This window comes from Triticum dicoccoides, chromosome 7B, assembly GCF_002162155.2.
Source record: "Triticum dicoccoides isolate Atlit2015 ecotype Zavitan chromosome 7B, WEW_v2.0, whole genome shotgun sequence".
NCBI classification, from domain to species: Eukaryota; Viridiplantae; Streptophyta; class Magnoliopsida; order Poales; family Poaceae; genus Triticum; species Triticum dicoccoides.
In genome coordinates, this window is record NC_041393.1 from 265,263,595 (window position 1) to 265,280,244 (window position 16,650).

Below are 16,650 nucleotides of genomic sequence, written 5' to 3' on the forward strand. Positions count from 1 at the left end.
GGCGGCGCGCGTCGGGCCTGGCGGGCCCCGGATGGGCCCCGGCGGGCCGGTGACGCGGGGGAGAGAGGAGGGCTGCGGGGGGGGGACACGTGGCGGCGCGGGATAGGGTGGACGGCGGCGGCGGAATTCGTCCGGCGGCGCGCGGACATGTCCGGCGTCGTGAGAGGGAGGTTTCTAGGGTTTGGACCCGGAATTTCGGAGGGGAAGGCATATTTATAGATTCTGGGAGCTAGGATAGTCCAAACAAGGAGCGGTTTTCAGCCACGCGATCGTGATCGAACGACAGAGAGCATGGAGGGGGTTAGGATGAGTTTTGGGCCACTTTGAAGGGGTGTTGGGCTGCAACACAAAAGAGGCTTTTACGGTTATCCGGTTAACCGTTGGAGTATCAAACGGCCTCCAAATGGCACGAAACTTGACAGGCGGTCTACCGGTGGTATACCAAGGCCGCTTGGCAAACCTCGGGCCATTCCGAGAAAGTTTAACACACGCTCACAACAGGAGACAAAAAGGGGGACGCCGGAGGACATAGGAGTGTCGGATTGCAAAACGGACAACGGGGAAAATGCTCGGATGCATGAGAAGAACACGTATGCAAAATGAAATGCACATGATGACATGGCAATATGCAACACGCAAGCAAATGACATGGCAATGACGGCGAATAACTGGCAGACACCTGGTGCATCGGATCCGAGGCATTACAACACTCCTCCACTAACAAGAGATCTCGTCCCGAGACGGAAGGGGAAAAGGGATGAGGTGAAAAAAGAACTCAAGAGAAGAAGCAAGGAATCGAGAGCACTCGAGAAGAAGAGGAGAACGACGAAAATGACGAGAATCGAAAACCCACGGAACTAGATAGACTATGAAACCACTCTGTTTAGCACGAGATAAGAAACAAATAAGACTGAAAGGATTTAGGCAGCGCTCCAGCTGAATATGGAAAGAGTTGGAACTAAGATTGACAAAATGGAACGATAGTTGACGAGAAGAACCACACAATGCCTCCGGAAAGAATTGAAAAAGTTGAAAGAAAAGAACGGAGAAGAAAATGACAACTTGTGCCACGAACGAAATTGAAAGCATCTTTAGAAGGAAGGTTATAACGGAGTTGTTGAGAAAATCAACAACGAAAAGAATAAGCTTGTTGTGGTCTTATAGGTAACATCTCAAGATCATAAGGTGATAACCGGCCACACACGGAAATGATTGTATAGCTGAGAAGAACAAAAAAGTGCAAAACTCCACTTCAAAGAATACGGAGAATTAATTACACTTCAAGACGCGAGAAGAAAACATACTTGAATTTCTCCAACAAAATCTTGATGAACTCTTGAAGAATGAAATAAATCATGAAGAACCACCATGAAGAACTCCGGTGACAAAAGGATGATGAGATAGGATGAACGAAGAAAAGAATAAGACTAAAGCCTTGCGTCGATTTAGATGGAGGTTCCGACGAAATGGCCGAGGAAAATTTGAACTCCGGAAAAGAAAAGATGAAAACACTTGGAACTAGAATTTATTCATCAAGAACAAACTCTGGAGGAAGGGATTAATCACCTTGAGGAAATAAGAATAAGATTTATTGTATGCTTATCCTTCATCAAATTAAACTGATGACAAGCAATGGATTTTTGCATACTACTTATTCTTCTTGAAAAGGATTAAGGGAAATATGGCACAAAACTTGAGAAAGTCTTCATGAACCACCGGTAGGATAGAAAAGAACGAATTAATATATGTGACAATCAAGGAAAAGAATCTTGAACGAACCACCGTAAGAATTCGAAAATGACTGATGAAAGAGACTGAATCACCGGGAAAAATTAAAAGAACAAATATGATTGAGGGGATTTAGATGCCAAAGAACAAAGAGATTGTGAGCTAATTAAAGGACACTTGAACGAAGCACCGGGGTAATTGGATAACGATAGCTGGAATGTGATGTCAGGACCCCGATCCTAAGTCACACCGATCTAGCATGTAACCCATCATATCACTTTGCGGCCTCACGCACGGTATTCCCACGGGTGCCACCTTACCTGGCCCGGGACCATTTGCGCCTTTTGGCTCACGTATATGATAGTGTCGCTAGCATCCATATGACAAAGAACCCGGGCTGACATGGCTAGTCGTGAACCCAAAGTGGCACTAACTTACAGGGACAGGCATCCATGACCCAGCATCGAACGTGTCGGTCATCAGCGAGTGAATTCAGGCTGTAGCACTGGGCTAGCAGGACTCCGGTGAACCGGGCTGTAGCGGGCTAACAGGACTCCGGTATTCAGCGCGTGACATTTCCCCGAAGGGACAGACACAGGAACGAAGAAGGACACATGCCGGCCAGCCTAAGTGTTCCGGAGCAGTAGCAAGCTACCATGGCTCAGTGGAAACACTAGGAGACATTTCCCGGTAAGAGAGGCTACTAAGGATAAACAACTAGATAGTCAGATCCCACACATACCAAGCATTTCAATAACATACACACAATATGCTCGATATGTGCAAATACAACATGGCATCACAACATGACTCTACGACTCAAGTAATTTATTCAATAGGCTCCGAGGAGTGAGATATTACAAACATGGGTCTCATGACCCAACAATCAGAGCATACAAGTCAAAGCACATGCGGAAGCTTAACATGTCTGAGTACAGACAACTATAAATGAAAAAGGCTGAAAAGCCTGACTATCTACCAGATCCTGCCGAGGGCACAAGATCGTAGCTGAGGTAACAAGCTAAACGTCGAAGTCCACGCGGTACTACTAGCGAGACTGAAGTCTCTCTGCAAAAACATAAATTAAGCAACGTGAGTACAAATGTACCCAGCAAGACTTACATCAGATCTAACTACATATGCATCATTATCAACAAGGGGATGGTGGAGTTTGACTGCAGCAAGCCAGCTTTGACTCTGTGGCTATACTAAACTACGACTGCAATGTAACTCTTTTGAGGTGGCGCACACGAGTCCACATATTCACCATATCAATACACCACTATGGATCCACTCCCGTCTCCCTACGCGAACGCCATCCATAGCACTCACGCTTATCTTGCGTATTTTAAAGTATCCACTTTCACTTGTCTATGAACTGATATAAGCAACCCAGAAGTCCTTTTCCGCGTACACGGCTATTCGAATAGATGATGTTAACCCTGCAGGGGTGTACTTCTTCACACACGCTCTCACCACTTACCGCCGTTTACATGACATGTACTCGGCAACCTTCAAGCGGAAGCCCAACGTGGGTGTCGGCCACGGCCTGCCTAAACACTCAAGTCTCTAGTCCAGGTTTATCGCCTATTCGGGTTCCATCCATGAGGAGATCCAGCCGGAGTTTCGCTCACAGCCCCAAATGATGTGAACAGGGTTCCCGAGACACCAAACGGGCGCTCGGTACACCGTGCCACGTGCCTACCGCATCACAGCCCACCCCTCCGGTCAGCGCTGCCCACGGCCTCCAGCATACTACAAACACCAGAAACTACTTGCAACTCCTGGACAGAGGACAAGGGTGATCAAGAAGCCGAGAGGGTCCATTGGTTTCGGGCCCAATGCGTGGTAGTAGCTGAATCATGGATCACAAACACAGAACTCAGTTCCTGAGGACGGCTGCAATGAGATAACCCACCATGTACTCCTACATGGCCTCTCACCGCTACCTTTACCAAATCGTATTCACACACTTAGCTCACACACAGTAGGACATGTTCACACACCTCTGATTCATCCCCGATGAATCAGACCTGACTCAACTCTAAGCAGTAGCAGGCATGAAAAACAAGCAAGAATGAGTAGGCACAACAGGGCTCAAACAACTCCTACTCATGCTAGTGGGTTTCATCTATTTACTGTGGAATGACAGGTCATGCAGAGGATAAAGGGGTTCAGCTACCGCATCAAGTAACAGATGAATCGTTGTTGTCCTAATGCAGTAAAAGAGAGCAGGAGCGAGAGAGTAGGATTGTATCAGAATGAACAAGGGTGTTTTGCTTGCCTGGCACTTTTGAAGATAACATTGAGTCTTCATCAGTGTCAACGATCACAACGTCGGAACATCGTCTACCGGGAGGGAACAGATACCGGCAACAAAGAAGAAATACAATCAATGCAATGCACAATATGATGCATGCTCATGACATGGCAATATGAATGTGTTTGAGCTAATGCAACTAGCAACAGATTAAATGAAGTTGGTTTGAAAACAAGATTCAAATTCAAACTCCATATGTGATTATTCAAATGCCATTTAATTGATTTGTGCTATACAGCAGCTATAAGTTGTTCTAACATGCATGAAAATGGTACAGATGGATTCCTTGAATTTTTCTGATAATTTTTCATATATAATTTATTTAATTTGGAGTTACGGTTGAATTTCTATGATTTTTAGAAGTTTATACAATTTTCTAGAATTTCCTGAATTTATTTTAAATCCAGAAAATGATTTATGGCGTCAGCACCACGTCACTGTGACATCAGCAGAGTCAACTGGGCGCCCCAGGTCAAACCTGACCAGCGGGGTCCACTGGTCAGTGACACAACTAATTAACCAAGTTAATTAGCCTTAAGTTAATTCTAACTAAACTGTTTGTGGGGCCGGGGCCCACTGGTCAGCGACTAATCAGCTAACTAACCTAGGTTAATTAGCGTTAAACTAATACTAACTAAAATGTCAGGGGGTGGCCCACACGTCAGTGACACACGGGGAAGGTCAAACCTGGGTCAACTCGCCGGAGTTGACCCACGGCTCGTCGCCGGCGGAGCCAGAGACGGCGGAGGGGTGCGGTTTCCCTCCTCCGGCGACCAAATGGCCGGCGGAGGGCGTCTACGTGACGCAGCACTCGTCCGCGTCGAGTAGTGGCAGCGGCTGGGCCTAAGATGGCCGGAGTCGTCACCGGCATCGACCGTGGCGGTCGCCGGAGCTCGGGCGAGCTCGGGGTCAACGCTACGGTGGCCGGGGAGGCTCGTGCGAGGCACCTACGTGCTCTAGGAAGCGCGGGGAGGAAGCTGAGCACGACAGCCGGGCCACTAGGTGGCCGGAGGCACGTCGGCAGCGATCACAGGCGGCGGCGGGTTTCGGTCATCAAGGGGGCGACGACTACGACAATCAAACGAAGAGGGGAAGAGGGGGAAACGGTGGCGGAGCTCACAGCGGTGCCGTAGGGATGGTTAGCCGGCTCGGGGACGTCCTGTGTGCGGCGGATTGACGACGATGGTGGCCGGAGCCCGAGGTGGAAGACGACGGCGATGGCGACGTTGCTGGCCTCCCGGGGTCGCGTGCGTCGTGTGTGTATCTCCACGGGGTCGGGACGGAGCTCAGGGATATGGAGAGGGAGCGAGGGGGTGGCTGTGGCCGTGGGGGAGCTCATCGGCGGCGACGGCTGCGTTCGGGCGAGTGAGAGAGAGGAAGCAGAGGAGAGAAACGAGGGAGAGGGAGAGAGCGAGGTGGTCCAGGGGGTCGGGGTGGCGCCGAGGAGATGACGCGCGGCGTCGCGGTGGCCAGGCGACGCAGGCAGGCAGCCTGGTGGCGTGGCGAGCTCGGGCGCGTGCGCCGTGTCCTTCTGGCGAGGGAGGAAGACGACAGGGGGGGAAGTGGCGGTGGGCTGGGCCGTGCTGGGCCAGGTGGGCTGAGAGGTGAGCGCCAGGTAGTTCTTCTGCTCCTCCTTTTACTTATTGTTTTCTATTTTTTTCTTCCTCTGTTTTGATTTAGTTTAGCAACTAAATCATTTTAATAAATTCTGTAGGTTTTTATGTGGCTTGCCAAAATATATACAAAGCCACTCACAAACTTCCAGAATTATTGGAGTCATATTTAATATATATATTAAATATAAATCCATAGCAAATAGTTATTGGATTAATTCAAAGGCCCAAAATAAATGTTTCAGTCACTCCAAAAATATTGGTTTGCATTTTATTCTTGCCAATATTTTTCAAAGCTGAAAAGGAACATTTCCTTGGAAACATTTGAAGCAATTTTTAATGTTGATCATCTTTTTTTTAAATGATTTCTGAGGCCCTCCAATTCCCCAATTCAAATTTAAAGAAATTTAGACATGATGCATGGATGCAATGCCACTAGTTACAAGCAAGCTCTAGGGCTGTGACAACTCACCCCCACTAAACAAGAATCTCGTCCCGAGATTCAAGCATAGGGTAAGGTGAAGGGGGAACGCCAACTAGCACAATCTTCACAATCCAGGTTGCACTTCAATTGAACGTTGATTCGTTCACCATCATTGTCTCGAAGTCTTGCCTTGAGAACTCCAACTATCATGACAACGAGAGGAAAGGAAAGACCCTAAAAGAATTGTTCTTCCCGAAGGTCGAACAACTCAGCATTAATCCACGGAATGAGACATAGCAACATCTCTCGAGCTGAGAGACAAAGCACACATCCATAGGAATGGAGTGAAGCAGATGACAAAGGTTCACTAGGTAGACAACAACTCCAGACTTAAGAATGTGGTGACCGGTTGTCAACGTAGCGAGGAGTTGAATTGCCATGATACCATAACGATGCACCTTAGGGAAGGTGACTCGTGGAAATATCCCCTTAAGTGGCAAAAAGAATTACCTTTGATTCAAAGATCATTGAAACTCTTTAAACCAGCCTAAGGCAATTCTCGAGCGATCGTTTGGAGGGGGTCGGTAGAATGGCATACTCGGACTTGGATGATGTGGATTACCTTGTTGAAGACAACGTCATAGATGATTTTGTTTATCATCGGAAATGGATGAGACCCATGGTAGAACCACTTTTGAAAATGATCCTGATCAGTAATTACTGAGAAGGGTAATCCAGAGTAGGGTGGCACAATGGCGGTGCAAGCCGGGAACAAAATGCAAATGATGGGAATGATTCTAGTAGCTGGGGAGAGGCTCAACAATAGAGAGTTATTCCACTATTGGAATGGTTATAGCATAACCGAGGAAATCTGGGGCAATCCCAGTTAGTGTCGCTGATAACACCTAGAGCTTATACGTGCTCTCAAGAACTTGAGCATTTCCATAATCATCAAGGTTTTATCAACATCCGTGTCAAGGGTCCGGCAACACAACTTACTACCATGATGAATGGTGATGGAGGAAGCAGATGCAAAGGAAGATAACACCTTCTCAGATTTCACCTTAGCGAGACCAAGGGGACAAAATCTGGATGATTGACCAAGAGACATTTAGTACTCCGCTTCTAATGTTCTCCTTGATGTGCTAGCGTAATCCATTCATAGATATGGTTTGATATCTAGAACATCAAGTAAAGGTCGGACTTCGGGATCTCAAAAATCCATAAGGGTCAACTAGGGAGTAAATCCCATGAAATCCTTATGGGGAGGTAGCCAACTTCCTCAATCAAGCGCCTACAATAATGGGTTTTCCGGCTAGATGTGTTGGCCACGACATCTACTTTACCGGTTACAGTGAGACCATTATTATCGTTCTTGGGAAAACGTTCCAACCATCATATCTGCCTGAGATTCAGATCTGGCTGGTGTCAGGATATTCTAGACTCATCAAGTCTGGAAGAGAAATGAAAGTTTGCAACACAAATAGACGAGACGACGTTGCGAGATTCTCGGGGAATGAACTACGATAGCAAGCTCCAAAAACACGAGCCGGTTCTGCTACAACATGTGAACATGTTGTCCAAGACAAGCATGACCACAAAGTAGTCTTATAATAAAACACTACCGAGTTCAGGAGGGGGAACCATCAGCAAGGATATCGAAGTTTTTACGCAAGTCCATGGATTAGATCCCAAGCATAGACTTCTTTTCCTTGAACAAGTCAATCAGTGGCTTAGTGTGCTAGGGACACATATAGAATGAAGGTTGCAAGCCTCCAGACTATAGAATACTTCGCACGTGTGCATGACTGATTTGGGATGATTCCAAAGGAAACAAAACAATCTTCCTCGAATTCATGGCGGCAACTTACATCAGATGCACAGGAATTAGAGGAAGTCACTTCTTTCATCCAAACATAGGCTTCATGAACGGAGCACGAAGACATTGCTTACAAAATTTTCAACACTAGGTTGATGTTCAACATGATTCATGGGGGGAGACGAAATGCTACTGATGGGCTCAACAACAACTCATCGGAATTTCCATATCACTGGACTTCCACCATCATGTGAACACGGTGATAGCATTGGTCAGACCAAAGATGTAATGGTGTATGCTCGAGGGATCAACCACGAGTAAGACAACATTACGAGCATCGTTGGTACTGATTTGATTTGACGATAGCCCACACTCAAATCAAAGGATTGATAAGACAATAGGTCCAGCAACTGATCACAAGGACCAATCGATGAAGATATCGTCTTTCTTAAACACACACTACACAAGAATATCCCTTTGGAACGAACTAAGTCAGGCAAGCTTTTATCTTCCAACTCTCCAAGTTGTTGTCTAGCTTAACCAACTCGCTCAGGGATATCTAACACCGATCTTGGAGAGAGGGTGGTTCACAAGAAACCAACTTGATCACGAGCTCAACATAGCGGTCAGGTGACAACCTGGTAATACTTCCGAGAAGATCTTCAGAAAATCACGAACCACCGGTATGTTACTAAGCTTGAGAACAATCTTGCTTTTCAGGGCAAGACGATATAATCAAACAAGCAAGGATTGACACTATCCTAACTCATTGATTGAAAAGTGCACCAGGAATAAGGACTAGGTAGCACGATCAATCTTAGAATGATGACTCAATAATCAGCACGCTAAGAATGAGGTTGTTGTCCATTTAACTACCAAGCAACGGAGTTGCTAGCAGTATTGATTTCACACGCCATGATTCATTTGTCGGCATTCCGGTTACAATAACACAGGAACCGAGGAATGAACAATGATGGCAAGAAGTATCACTGTACCAAGAGTTGATAGGATGGTGTGCAATTCCTATAACAATCCCGATATAAAAGATGGTAATACTCCAAGGTAGAACAGAGCGAAAGCTGGATTAGCAATTTGTTCTGCGGAGCACAACTTCTTTGACCCAATCCTGGATATGGAAGAGGTACTGGAGTTTGTTTCTCCTAGTCATTCCGCGATAGAATGGCTTGACGGACCACAAGAGTAATAGGCATCGATAAACGAATGCATGCATACTCTTGACTATCAATTGATAGACGAAGGTCAGTAGACAACTAAAGAGGGACAACTCAAAGGAACATATAACTTTCTGAGTTGTGGATGCATAGATTAGTATATCGAACCAGGTTCAACATAATTCTTCCGGATAACCCATGCAGAAAGGTTGAGCTGGCAGAGTCACAATATAGCATGGAGAACTCATCGAGAGCACTCTTGTTGTCATCTTTTGGTTCAGAAGAACTCTTGCCAAGAATGGTTCATGGTAATTGGAAGAAGGATGTACCATGAACCTCAAGGACTATCGCAAAGGTTACTAATAACCTAAAGGAACTAGCAACACTATCAACATGAGGTAAGTAGAGTGAATCTCGGGTTCAAGAACCCAGGAATAGAATGCCTACTAACTAAATGGCATCACGGGATGCTTTCGATAATGACAGCCAGAATCATCACACTGGAAACACAGATCATGGCTAGACCACTAGATGATCCCCTAAGCACTTAGGGTCATAATAATAATTCCAACATATATGTCGAGGCAATAATTACCTCAACACACCGGTTAGTGTGCTTATTCTGACCATAAAGGACATCGGGAACGGAAAGAAAGGATTTGCAAATGCATCAGACTATTTAGAAACCTGGGATGACTCGGACAGCATAACGGCTGTAAATGCTCAAAAAGTTTGGAGACATACTACAAAATGGTGGCATAACCACTCAGAAGCACAATATCAAGGTTTCGAGATCAATAATTAACATACAGAGGTAGAAACTGAACTGAGGCTTAATTCCAACAATTCTATAAGTCTACGGATTAGTAACACGTGATCCTGATAGAAAGAAGAGAGAGCCTAGTTCCTTAACCCCGCAGGAAAGATAAGATGACTCAGATCAGAAGGCATAAGGTATAAGGAGTAAAAAGAGCCTTACGTTCCATCCCACAATCAATTCCCTTATATAAGTAAAGAAGTTATAGACTCAACTTTGACCATTTTGGCTTGGTAATCCTACAGGCAGTCAAGCTCTGATACCAACGCTGTCAGGACCCCGATCCTAAGTCACACCGATCTAGCATGTAACCCATCATATCACTTTGCGGCCTCACGCACGGTATTCCCACGGGTGCCACCTTACCTGGCCCGGGACCGTTTGCGCCTTTTGGCTCACGTATATGATAGTGTCGCTAGCATCCATATGACAAAGAACCCGGGCTGACATGGCTAGTCGTGAACCCAAAGTGGCACTAACTTACAGGGACAGGCATCCATGACCCAGCATCGAACGTGTCGGTCATCAGCGAGTGAATTCAGGCTGTAGCACTGGGCTAGCAGGACTCCGGTGAACCGGGCTGTAGCGGGCTAACAGGACTCCGGTATTCAGCGCGTGACATTTCCCCAAAGGGACAGACACAGGAACGAAGAAGGACACATGCCGGCCAGCCTAAGTGTTCCGGAGCAGTAGCAAGCTACCATGGCTCAGTGGAAACACTAGGAGACATTTCCCGGTAAGAGAGGCTACTAAGGATAAACAACTAGATAGTCAGATCCCACACATACCAAGCATTTCAATAACATACACACAATATGCTCGATATGTGCAAATACAACATGGCATCACAACACGACTCTACGACTCAAGTAATTTATTCAATAGACTCCGAGGAGCGAGATATTACAAACATGGGTCTCATGACCCAACAATCAGAGCATACAAGTCAAAGCACATGCGGAAGCTTAACATGTCTGAGTACAGGCAACTATAAATGAAAAAGGCTGAAAAGCCTGACTATCTACCAGATCCTGCCGAGGGCACAAGATCGTAGCTGAGGTAACAAGCTAAACGTCGAAGTCCACGCGGTACTACTAGCGAGACTGAAGTCTCTCTGCAAAAACATAAATTAAGCAACATGAGTGCAAATGTACCCAGCAAGACTTACATCAGATTTAACTACATATGCATCATTATCAACAAGGGGATGGTGGAGTTTGACTGCAGCAAGCCAGCTTTGACTCTGCGGCTATACTAAACTACGACTGCAATGTAACTCTTTTGAGGTGGCGCACACGAGTCCACATATTCACCATATCAATACACCACTATGGATCCGCTCCCGTCTCCCTACGAGAACGCCATCCATAGCACTCACGCTTATCTTGCGTATTTTAAAGTATCCACTTTCACTTGTCTATGAACTGATATAAGCAACCCAGAAGTCCTTTTCCGCGGACACGGCTATTCGAATAGATGATGTTAACCCTGCAGGGGTGTACTTCTTCACACACGCTCTCACCACTTACCGCCGTTTACATGACATGTACTCGGCAACCTTCAAGCGGAAGCCCAACGTGGGTGTCGGCCACGGCCTGCCTAAACACTCAAGTCTCTAGTCCAGGTTTATCGCCTATTCGGGTTCCATCCATGAGGAGATCCGGCCGGAGTTTCGCTCACAGCCCCAAACGATGTGAACAGGGTTCCCGAGACACCAAACGGGCGCCCGGTACACCGTGCCACGTGCCTACCGCATCACAACCCACCCCTCCGGTCAGCGCTGCCCACGGCCTCCAGCATACTACAAACACCATAAACTACTTGCAACTCCTGGACAGAGGAAAAGGGCGATCAAGAAGCCGAGAGGGTCCATTGGTTTTGGGCCCAATGCGTGGTAGTAGCTGAATCATGGATCACAAACACAGAACTCAGTTCCTGAGGACGGCTGCAATGAGACAACCCACCATGTACTCCTACATGGCCTCTCACCGCTACCTTTACCAAATCGTATTCACACACTTAGCTCACACACAGTAGGACATGTTCACACACCTCTGATTCATCCCCGATGAATCAGACCTGACTCAACTCTAAGCAGTAGCAGGCATGACAAACAAGCAAGAATGAGTAGGCACAACAGGGCTCAAACAACTCCTACTCATGCTAGTGGGTTTCATCTATTTACTGTGGAATGACAGGTCATGCAGAGGATAAAGGGGTTCAGCTACCGCAGCAAGTAACAGATGAATCGTTGTTGTCCTAATGCAGTAAAAGAGAGCAGGAGCGAGAGAGTAGGATTGTATCGGAATGAATAAGGGTGTTTTGCTTGCCTGACACTTCTAAAGATAACATTGAGTCTTCATCAGTGTCAACGATCACAACGTCGGAACATCGTCTACCGGGAGGGAACAGATACCGGCAACAAAGAAGAAATACAATCAATGCAATGCACAATATGATGCATGCTCATGACATGGCAATATGAATGTGTTTGAGCTAATGCAACTAGCAACAGATTAAATGAAGTTGGTTTGAATACAAGATTCAAATTCAAACTCCATATGTGATTATTCAAATGCCATTTAATTGATTTGTGCTATACAACAGCTATAAGTTGTTCTAACATGCATGAAAATGGTACAGATGGATTCCTTGAATTTTTCTGATAATTTTTCATATATAATTTATTTAATTTGGAGTTACGGTTGAATTTCTATGATTTTTAGAAGTTTATACAATTTTCTGGAATTTCCTGAATTTATTTTAAATCCAGAAAATGATTTATGGCGTCAGCACCACGTCACTGTGACGTCAGCAGAGTCAACTGGGCACCCCAGGTCAAACCTGACCAGCGGGGTCCACTGGTTAGTGACACAACTAATTAACCAAGTTAATTAGCCTTAAGTTAATTCTAACTAAACTGTTTGTGGGGCCGGGGCCCACTGGTCAGCGACTAATCAGCTAACTAACCTAGGTTAATTAGCGTTAAACTAATACTAACTAAAATGTCAGGGGGTGGCCCACACGTCAGTGACACACGGGGAAGGTCAAACCTGGGTCAACTCGCCGGAGTTGACCCGCGGCTCGTCGCCGGCAGAGCCAGAGACGGCGGAGGGGTGCGGTTTCCCTCCTCCGGTGACCAAATGGCCGGCGGAGGGCGTCTACGTGACGCAGGCACTCGTCCGCGTCGAGTAGTGGCAGCGGCTGGGCCTAAGATGGCCGGAGTCGTCACCGGCATCGACCGTGGCGGTCGCCGGAGCTCGGGCGAGCTCGGGGTCGACGCTACGGTGACCGGGGAGGCTCGTGCGAGGCACCTACGTGCTCTAGGCAGCGCGGGGAGGAAGCTGAGCACGACAGCCGGGCCACTAGGTGGCCGGAGGCACGTCGGCGGCGATCACAGGCGGCGGCGGGTTTCGGTCATCAAGGGGGCGACGACTACGGCAATCAAACGAAGAGGGGAAGAGGGGGAAACGGCGGCGGAGCTCACAGCGGTGCCGTAGGGATGGTTAGCCGGCTCGGGGACGTCCTGCGTGCGGCGGATCGACGACGATGGTGGCCGGAGCCCGAGGTGGAAGACGACGGCGATGGCGACGTTGCTGGCCTCCCGGGGTCGCGTGCGTCGTGTGTGTAGCTCCACGGGGTCGGGACGGAGCTCAGGGATGCGGAGAGGGAGTGAGGGGGTGGCTGTGGCCGTGGGGGAGCTCGTCGGCGGCGACGGCTGCGTTCGGGCGAGTGAGAGAGAGGAAGCAGAGGAGAGAAACAAGGGAGAGGGAGAGAGCGAGGTGGTCCAGGGGGTCGGGGCGGCGCCGAGGAGATGACGCGCGGCGTCGCGGTGGCCAGGCGACACAGGCAGGCAGCCTGGTGGCGTGGCGAGCTCGGGCGCGTGCGCCGTGTCCTTCTGGCGAGGGAGGAAGACGACAGGGGGGGGAAGCGGCGGTGGGCTGGGCCGTGCTGGGCCAGGTGGGCTGAGAGGTGAGCGCCAGGTAGTTCTTCTGCTCCTCCTTTTACTTATTGTTTTCTATTTTTTTCTTCCTCTGTTTTGATTTAGTTTAGCAACTAAATCATTTTAATAAATTCTGTAGGTTTTTATGTGGCTTGCCAAAATATATACAAAGCCACTCACAAACTTCCAGAATTATTGGAGTCATATTTAATATATATATTAAATATAAATCCATAGCAAATAGTTATTGGATTAATTCAAAGGACAAAAATAAATGTTTCAGTCACTCCAAAAATATTGGTTTGCATTTTATTCTTGCCAATATTTTTCAAAGCTGAAAAGGAACATTTCCTTGGAAACATTTGAAGCAATTTTTAATGTTGATCATCTTTTTTTTAAATGATTTCTGAGGCTCTCCAATTCCCCAATTCAAATTTAAAGAAATTTAGACATGATGCATGGATGCAATGCCACTAGTTACAAGCAAGCTCTAGGGCTGTGACATGTGAGGACGGAGAATTCTTCTGGAACGATGGCCTCCGGTGAAAAAAATGAAAAAATAACTCCTGACATACTCCAGATGGGTAAGAAAAGGAATATCTGACAAACGGAATAATTCGAGAGGATAACAAGAAGCTAGAATCACGAATCTTTGAGAGAACGGACAAGATTTAAAGGAATAACTCTTCTTCGGTCTTCAAATGACGACGAGAAACACCACCGAAATTACTGAGATACTCTGGGAGAATGAAAAAGAGGAAGGGTTGAACCAAAGATGAAAAGAATTTGAAAGCGATCTTGGAGATGGCATCTGACTGATGAAATACATTCTTACATCACACTTGAAAAGAATTGAGAATAACTCCGGGGAAATTAGAAGAGTCAGGTAAGATCCTGGGAAAAGACCTGTTGGTTAGGGCCCACTAAAAGAAAACACCGTTGAAAAAGGATTGTTGAACAGATAGATGATGCACCGGAACGATTGAAACATTTGAATGAGGTGACAACCTCAAATTATTTGGAACACAGACGAATCTCCTGAGATGTCTTGAACACTCCGGAAGGATAAACTGGCGAGAGGCGATCGAGCAAAGGGAAATATTTGAGCTGAGGGAAAGAATACGATCGACAACGGAAAAAAAACTTGAATTGTATCCACCGGAGAAGAAAAAGAGATGAAGAATGTCGAACGAAACGAGAATTCACCAGTTGAAATAATTGAGGGAAGACTGAAGAGGCTCCACATGAATGAAATTGATGGTCGAGAGAGACTCAGACTCTGGGAAGAAGAGGGTGGGAGGGCGGGAAAACAAAGGCAACTTGGAAGGGGGAAAATTGATGAATAACTTCAAGAGGAAACACCGGTTGAAAGAAAGCAAAGGCTTCGCACGAGTAGGATGGATACTCGATTACGGACTCCGGCTCCGAGAAGGAAAGGGGTGGGCGGGTGGGAAAAAGAAACAACTGAGGATTGAACTCAAAGATGAAGAGGCACGAGTCAACTTGACGAGAAATGCACCGGATGAAAAGTGCTGAGAACCAACGATCGGAAAAACCAACTGTGTGAGCCTAAAGAAAATTTGAAGGGGAAGAGAAGTAAATCAAAATACCTACGTCAAGATTCCTCACCAGAGAGACGAAGGGGATGAGGAGTAAAAAGAAGTCCTACCCTCCGATATAGCTAGACTCAGAAATCAATTTTCTTCTAGACTCGACATCGGCCAAACTACACGACCAATCAAGGTCGCTCCTAGGGTCGGTCGAGGCTCTAATACCAACTTGTCACACCCAATATGCGACCCTATCCAAAAGGAACTCGAAGGTCCCACCAAGGATAGACCCACATATTGAAACACTTTTGCAAGGTGGATATCATTACATCAACATTACATAATAGGTAGGGATACATACATAAGGCATACAATGCCACACGAATACAACATCATCATACATAAGAGCACCATCCGACTACGGATGAAACACAAACAGAAACTCAAACGACATCCACCCTGCTAGCCCAGGCTGCCGACCTGAAACCTATCCCCTGATCGAAGAAGAATCAGAAGACGAAACTCCAAAACAAGCAAGCATCGCTCTCGCGTCAAGATCATCACATAACCTGTACCTGCAACTGTTGTTGTAGTAATCTGTGAGCCACGAGGACTCAGCAATCCCATTACCATGGGTATCAAGACTAGCAAAGCTTAATGGGAAAGGAAGGGGTAAAGTGGTGAGGTTGCAGCAGCGACTAAGCATATATGGTGGCTAACATACGCAAGTAAGAGCGATAAGAGAGCAAACGGAACGGTCGTGAAGCTAGAAATGATTAAGAGGTGATCCTGAACTCCTACTTACGTCAATCATAACCCAAAACCGTGTTCACTTCCCGGACTCCGCCGAAAAGAGACCATCACGGCTACACACGCGGTTGATGCGTTTTAATTCGAATCAGGTGTCAAGTTATCTACAACTAGACATTAACAAATTCCCATCTGCCACATAACCGCGGGCACGGCTTTCAAAATATAATACCCTGCATGGGTGTCCCAACTTAGCCCATGATAAGCTCTCGTGATCAATGAAGGATATTCCTTCTCCCAGGAAGACCCTATCAGTATCGGAATCCCGGTTTACAAGACATTTCGATAATTGTAAAACAAGACCAGCAAGACCACCCGCTGTGCCGACAAATCCCGATAGGAGCTGCACATATCTCGTTCTCAGGGCACACCGGATAAGCTAAGCGTACAGGTACCAACGTAATCCAAGTTGCCAAGGAATGGTGCCGCACGGTGCTCTAGTTTGGACCAACAC